Below are 6,410 nucleotides of genomic sequence, written 5' to 3' on the forward strand. Positions count from 1 at the left end.
CCTTTGTATGGAATTAGCTGAAGCATGGAACAGCCATTTGCTATATCCCTTCCATTAACCTGTTACCCCCTCTCCCACCTACCCCAAAACTCAGAGGGGCCTGCACAGAGATCTCTTCACCACCCCTGCATCCTAAGGAAGCATTATGGAACACTGGAAACTGCAGCAGCAGCTTGGGCTGAAACCTCTCCTTGTGCCATAAGCTCCCTGCTGTCTGCCATACGGTCTGATCACATAGTACCCAACCCTCTCCAATCTCTCAGCCCGGTATGGCCAAGTCAGTGGAGCAGAAGGTTGCAAAAGGAGGCTCAGCAGGAGATACCAATTGCTGCTAACAGATTTAAATGGTTTAACGCGTACCTGGTGCCAGAAGTAGGGCACTAACTGAAGATGCAGCCATCAGCTATCAAGATACCAGACATTCTGGACTTTGAGAGAGGAGGAGAGGTGAACATTATTCTTCCATCTTAATTCTACTCAGGACGCAGGAAGCACAGCCCAAAAAGGACTATGATTTGGATAATCAATGTATTTCCATTTGTTAGAGCATGGAAAGCTATGAGCTAATGAATTTTGCACTACTGGCAAACCTTAGCCAATCAGTCCACTATGTTTGGAAAGCAGCATATGATCCAACCCTCAAGAAACCCTGCAAAACTCAACAAAAGGCAAATAAATTATAGAATTTCTGCTTTTTTTTTTTTTCCCTTTTTTTTTTTTTTCCATAGAAAAGTATCCCTGGCAAAACCAAAACCAGGGTATTTTCTTTCTCCCACATCACATTTACTTAACTTTTTCACCTCTTACACTTGCCTCGGAGAGTTTCAGTTTTATTCCTGAGCAGAAACACAATACCTCAACACAAGAATGGGCCAGTGCTGAAGGTCTCTAGATCACTATATAAACACTCATATCAACTGGTATATCAACGTGCAGATACCTTGTTTAGCAACATACACACTCATGTCCACTCCCGCTATCAGCACCAACTCTTGGGACCTTTTAGGCTGTTTCATTGAACAGCGCAAAGCTGACTTAAGCTCCCACAGACACGTACAACTGCTCACATCAGTGATGCCACACTCCAAATACCTTGAAACTCTCCAACCCTGCAGTGGCCCCTGGGCAGCCACCTACTCCTAAAGGGACTAATTTTCAACAGAGACGAGATCAGCAAACATATCCCATAATCCCAGAGTGGAGTAAATGGCCCATGGAGCACAGGATCTGCAATTGCGAAATTACAGTCTGTAACAGAACAGAATTTCCTGGATCTGTTGACTTGAGTCTTTTTCTTTATACTGAGTCTCTCAATAATCAAGTCTTTTTGCTGCTTGGGAGACGACTAGAATTCAATCTTTATCAGTTTCAGGAGTAAGATTTTATTTATTCATCCTTCTGCCTATACTTAACTACTTCTCATAGTCCAAAGGATTTCCCCTAAAGGGATAGAAAGGATTCCCCTTGGTGGTAATTGAATCTCTTTGCTTTTCAGTCTCAGCACTCTTCTCATTTACTTCTTACACATCTACCTGAAAAATGCATTAGAAAAACAGTTCCAAGATGTTTAACTAAACCTGCCGAGATCTTCACATAACAACTTTATAGCAATAACTACACACTCATTTCACAGGTTACACATTCAAATACCAATTTTGTTAATTATTTCAGAACTCACCTGTAGGAGGAGAGTGGAGGTACAACACTGTGAAATCAACTTTAAACATCTTGAGTTTGGGTTGAACTTTTAACACCACTATCTAGCAGGTTAGTTAAGTACAAATTATTTTATTTTAATAAAGATAAACCAGTTTTCAACAGTTCAGAAAATACTGCTACATTGCTTTTGTATTTTCCTGTCTCTCAGGTACACTACACATGAGATGGTCTTCAGGAAAGTATCAATGAAACCAGTTATGCCCACTAACACACAAATTGCCTCAAACAGAAAAAATTTAAAATTGTTGCTATCTACGCCGCTAGCAAGTATCATCCTCATGTAACAGATGGGTAAAGGGAGCAACCGGGTAAATCTGTACGCTGGCACTGCGCGAGGGGACAGAATGCAAGTCCCCCCTGCCCTCCGCACTGCCCAGTGGTACCTACCTGCTGGGCAGAAACCCCTGGCCAAAGCCGGGCCATGACCTCCTAGCAGCGTGCTGAACTGGCAGCGCTGTCACAGAGCCAGTGCAGGAGCCCAGAGACTCTCCAGCCTCCGAGGACCCACGGGGGATTCTCCAGCCGCCCTTCCCAGGTCCCTGCCCATGGTGGCGTGGCCGGGCAGTGACCTGATGCCACCAGCAGCCTGCCCGGGCTCATCCTGCTTGACACTGCTGAGGGAATTACAGAGCACTGCGAAGGAAAGGGAGGCTGGAGAAGCAGCTTTTAATTTTGCACAAGTTCCACTGCACTTCTTCCTCCTAGTGCAAATCTTCCACATGGTCTCACCTCTGCTTCCCCACATGACTAACCGAGTGCATGCACTGGAGGCACCCGTGATGAAAAGCAGGGGATCTCCCAAACCTCACAATCCCTCCTACACTGTTCTCTCTCAATGCAGCTTTTATTCTGTTTTCTTCCCATCTACAATAAAGAAGCTAAAATAATTAAAGCAACAATTCTTTTACTTTGGATAAGCCTGTTAAGAGTGCTTTATGCTTAAAACCATGACAAATGGACTCTACTATTTACACAAATGACTTTTAGAGCATTTTCCTGATGGACTGTTACTATTACTTGACAATATGTAAACTGAAATGAACATAGGATTAAAAACTTGAGGAGAAAAGACAATTGTTTTTAACTAAATAATTGAGAGAATACTCTTACAGCACTTGGTGTGACAGCATGATTCAGACAGATGACAGCAATATATTGAAGTAAAGATGTCACTGTTGGCTCTTTCAAAACAGTAACAGCAGAAAAATCTGACCATCTCAAGAATAAAATCAGTGAAGTCACTTTCTGGATTCTTATCTGCTGGAATCATAGTAAGTATGATAAAACAAACCTCTGCACATAACAGGCAGATCTTCCAGAAGAGAGAGCATAATCTTATCTGTTAGTATAGCCTGAGGGGAAAGCGGTGGGAGGACAACTTCCATAACCCTTTGTAATAAAAGTTTTCTCTACTTCATCTCCAAAAAAAAAAAAAAAAAGAACACCAGGTAGTTTAATTATGGGAATAATCTAGACGGAACACAAACACTGTCAGAATTTTTAGCCCATGACGCAAGCCTGAATAAAATACTCAAAAAACAAAATAAAAAAAAATCCATTATCTTGGCTTGGAATATTTTGTTTCAGTGAAAAAAAAAATGGTCTTTTTGAAGCATGAAGAACACAAGGCCACTCCCCTCTCTCCACCTCCCCAAAAAACAGATGTGAAAATCTGGTTGCTTCATTCAGATGAAAATTTCCTGTTACAAATATACACTTACCCTAACTTAAACCACAGGTGGTGTAAATACAGATTTTGTAAATCACATTGCTTTGAGTTTCATAGTGAAACTTCTGTTCATTGATTTAGTAGTTTTCCTTGTTATACTCACACAACGAAAATACAGTCAATTTCAATCACTTATTTTTAATTTTAAAATGTTTCAATTTCAGCTACTCCATGATATATGGCTGTTTCAAGAGCCATTTCTGGAAAAATTACTGGGTTTGAATTGTCCATTTGATACCTCGTGGACTAAGAACAACTTGGAGGTAAAATACTTTTATACTTAACCCTGAGACTCAGCAATGAAAAGCTGGTACAACAAAACACAACTAGGCATTCCTTCCTGAACTGAAAGTACTTGAAACAACATTCTTAGCTGTAATTTCAAGAAACAAACCAAAAAAGCTCTGCAAGAAATCCACCCTTTGTTAAGTATTTCAATCAACTGACTTCTGCCGTTCTGTAGCACCGAGATATACTAGAATACTACATATTTTAAAGTTTTAAAAAAAGTGACGATGCTACTAGAAAATATGATACTAATTCAGATGCGGAATATTAACAGTCATCTACTAGTGAGACAGAATCACACAGTATTTCATGACACAGTGTTTAAATACAGGGACTTTATAAAGAACATCTGATGAGAGCAGAAGAAAAGCCATTCGATCTAAAGAAGCTGTGATTTCAAATGAAAAAAAAAAGTAGCACAAAGGCCACCAAACACACACTTCTACATTTCACCATGAGATTACAGTTCAATCATATAAGTCAAAGCATGCACGTTAAAACTCTCAAACTTCACAAACTCAGCTGTCATTCTCAATTTCTGCTGGCTTTGTCAGCCATCGAGTAGTCTAGGAAATGACACAAGCTCATCAGAGCTCAGCTTCCTGGCTGACTGTAATATATATGTGTACTGAAAGATCCTATGCAATCTTTTCAGAGCTGAGATCAGCTGTCAAAATCTACTTCAACTAAAGCTGCATTTGAAAAGAACCAAACTGCAGAAAAATAATGTAGGAAACTTTACCTTAATTGGAGCACGGCTAAATTGTATTTTTCTGTTGGCTGGGATTTCATCTTCATCTGGCAATCCATTAATTTCAGAATATTCCATATCAGGCTCATAACAGTTATTTTCGTCACTGTCATCCTGATCATCCTGTTCTGTACCTGTCTCTCCCCAGTCAGAATTATATCTCGATCGTACCCGATATACATTGTAGTCAGAGTGCATGTACACGTGGGAACTCTGAAAATTACTCCCATCTTCATGCACTTCTTTTTCACTTGCCTCATCATAATGGGACTCAGTAGCATCTGAAACAGCATCTGCTGCAAAATCACCACCTGAAGCTAAATTTCTTGGTAATTCTGCAGCTTCGGGTCTATCAAAGGTACCCTCTGCATGTTCTGACTGTTCCTTTTGTTGCAACAAAATTTCTGTCTCTGTTTTTGACTTACTCCTAGCACAGCTGTCCACCGATCTTTCACTGTCAAGCACATTAACCAAATCCTGTTGACTCGCTGCAGAGCTCTCACCAGAATCAGCACTTGCCTCTGTACTCTTCTTTGTTTCTTCAGTTGTTTTTGAACCTGCCAAAGTGCCTGTGGAAGTCTTCTGTCTCAGTGCTGAAGGCGTGCTATTCTGCTGAGAGTTCTCAACAGACACCACTCCTGTACTCTGTTTGGCTGGGGGAGACCACGTGCTGGCATCTTTCAAAGGACTGAAACCCTCAAGGTTTGCAACCGGGGAGGAGATATTTGCAACAGTAGATGAGAGATTTAGTGGATAGTGACCAGTTACAGAGTACTCTTCATTGTTCTCCGACTTTTCTACAACTACATTGTGTGAGTCAGTGTTTTCAAAAACTGCGCTGAGCTGACTCACAGTCGGAGATACAGTCTCTGTCCTTGGGCTAAGACTGTCCAGTGAATCAGTGCTGCCTCTGTGAGACTTAGAGCTGCACCACTCATCCGGAAGCTCGCTGGAAGCGACTTTTTCTTTCTTTGGGGAATAGCGATTGGAATGTCCCATTTCATGAGCATTTCGCTCAAACATCTTCCGAGTTTCAGTAAACTTGGAATAGGAAGGACCGTCATGGATAGTATCAAATCTACTAATTCTTTCTGAGACAGATGATTCCAATTTTACGATCGAACCATCTGCTTTCTCCACAAATTCTTTGGGCCTAATTCGCCTTTGAGGTGATGGAGGACCACCCTTCCCCCTGGTTTTAGGGGTAACTCCAGCACTTTCGGTGGGTTCCATGCCCATCTGCATAAATAAGTTCTTAATCCTGTTGACATTCGAGCCATATTTCCTTCCCCTGTTCTGCGAGGCATCTCCTTCTTCTTTCACTTTTTGGTCTCCTTCTGATTTTGGTTTGTCAAAGGTGCTTTTCAGTGCCTGGAACTCAGTTCTGTAAGCATTCCTGTGAGGAGAGGCACTTCGGAGGGTTGATCTTTCTCCTGAAGACTCTGTTTTCATCATGTTTACTCCAGGAGCACAAAACCAGCTCACATAGTTTCTGCGGTACTGCCCTCAGTAGTCCGTCACAGCTGAGATTCTGCTTTTTTCCCTCAGTGGGCAGTGCCCTTCAGCAGGGCCATACTCAACAGAAGGTCTGGAAGCGACTGCCTAAACACACACAGTCAATTCTGACAAAGCAGCGCAACTGAGGACTCGCAAGAACAACAGGTGATTTAACCTGCAATAGAAAGGAGGGTTTTCTGAATCACGTTGGGTACTGGTACTTTAAATCTAAGCCACGATTTCCATTTACCATTACTTGATGTGCTTACAAAAAAAAAAACAAAAAACAAACAAACAACAAAAAAAAAAACCCAACCTAACACTGCACAGACACATGAAAACTTGTCATTACAAACTTTTCAAATTGATTGTTGCATAATTTGCAATCTGTAATATCATTCCATAGCAAAAGAACCAATTATTGCA

At 41.3% G+C, this 6,410-nt stretch overlaps 1 pseudogene; it reads right to left on the reverse strand.

Annotated features, from left to right (window-relative positions):
• Positions 1–4,402: 4,402 nt before the first annotated feature.
• On the reverse strand, positions 4,403–5,942 carry LOC104525539 (neurabin-1 pseudogene; annotated as a pseudogene).
• Positions 5,943–6,410: the final 468 nt, after the last annotated feature.

The sequence above is a fragment of the Antrostomus carolinensis genome, unplaced genomic scaffold (assembly GCF_000700745.2).
Source record: "Antrostomus carolinensis isolate BGI_N321 unplaced genomic scaffold, ASM70074v2 scaffold43525, whole genome shotgun sequence".
Taxonomy (NCBI): domain Eukaryota; kingdom Metazoa; phylum Chordata; class Aves; order Caprimulgiformes; family Caprimulgidae; genus Antrostomus; species Antrostomus carolinensis.